Here is a 1,500-nt window from a genome sequence, read left to right as displayed (position 1 = left end):
CCAAGTTGCTTTGCAAGAGTCCTGAGGATAAGAAGGTGATGAGATAACCTAGTCATCTGAAGTGCATTGTATCCTAAATGACTTTCTAGTTCCCAAACCACTTTGTAGTCTCCTTTGATTGTTGTTGCTAGATTCCCTTAGGCATGATCATCTGGGAGACATTCCTGCCTTTGTTATTTCCACATGCATCCTACTGGAAAATCTTCTAGCATTTTAGGTATAACTAGTGTTTCTGTTTCTTGGACTAAGGAATTCAATACACACAGACATACACAAATAAACACACATTCACATGCATACATACACATTCATTCCCACACCATACTTTATGTCATAGTCCAAAGAAAAACAAGTAGAAAATTCTTAAGTAGCACATTAGAAGACAGAAAAATAATTTAAAAAGGGACACCCACTCGCAATTTTTCATTAGGGTTCACTAAATGTAAAGAATATACCTAAAGTATCCCTGTTTTATAAAAATTATAAATGTCAAATGTGTTAATCATGAAGAAAAATTTAACTTATAGTTATTGATACAGTTACAAAGGGGAGGGTGTATATAAAGCTTCAATTAGACTATCAAACTATTATAAAATTAAGAATACTCAATATTTTAAATAATAAATATCACTTATACTTTTTTGCCAACATGTCAAGAAGAATCACTATTACTTTTATAATAGCCCCTTATACTTTCTTGCCAGATGCCTTTGGAGCAGGTGCTTTCTGGGCTGGAGCTTTTTGACCCTTTGGAGCTTTCTGGGCAGGAACCCTCTGTGCTGGAGCCTTCTTGCCTGCAGTAGTCATCTTTTTTTCTGGAACTTTACCAGCAGCACCCTTAGCAGGTGCTTTTTTGGGAGAAGCTTTCAGGAGAGCTGCCTTTTGAAGCTTCTTAACTTTATTCTTGATTATTCTGTGCCTCATTTTCTTTGCCTTCATGACTTTAAAATGATCAAAATCTGTCATCTTGGCTTTCTTTTCTCTGGCTTCAAACTTCTTGGCCCATCTTGTGGCTGCCCATTTTGCATTGATATCTGTCTTCTGCCAGGCTTGTCGGACATAATTCTGGTGAGCACTGTGCGGAAACTTGGTGATGAAGTCAGTGAGCAGCATGCATTTGAAAGGCATGGCCTGTCTTCTTATCCGAGTGCGAGGTCCATCAGGCAAAGCCCTGTTCTGATCAATAACACCTACAATAGCAAGCAGCTTTCCAGCACGAGGCCCAAAGGAGATGTAGGCCACTCAGCCAACCTCCACCATGTCGGCAGCATTTGGAAGAAGGAAGAAGGCCTGCCCAACCATGCACATGCAATTTTTAGAACATTATCCCTTAAATTTTGCCAGAACAAAAATAGTTTTTAATGTATAGCTTTTAAGCTTATCTTATAATATCATTTTGAATTTTTACTCATCTCCTGTGTTGTTGTCCACTGAGCATTATTAATATATCTTGACTGTCTCAAAAAGATTTTGAATTCTCTGGGCAGGAAGTAATATATA

General features: G+C 37.8%; 1 pseudogene; it reads right to left on the bottom strand.

Moving 5' to 3' along the window:
* Positions 1–687: 687 nt before the first annotated feature.
* Positions 688–1,260, bottom strand: LOC138384912 (large ribosomal subunit protein eL14 pseudogene; annotated as a pseudogene).
* Between the last annotated feature and the right edge of the window lie 240 nt (positions 1,261–1,500).

The sequence above is a fragment of the Eulemur rufifrons genome, chromosome 6, assembly GCF_041146395.1.
Source record: "Eulemur rufifrons isolate Redbay chromosome 6, OSU_ERuf_1, whole genome shotgun sequence".
Classification (NCBI taxonomy): Eukaryota; Metazoa; Chordata; class Mammalia; order Primates; family Lemuridae; genus Eulemur; species Eulemur rufifrons.
The sequence above is the reverse complement of the archived record's forward strand: the minus strand, read 5'-3'. Positions and strand labels throughout refer to the sequence as shown.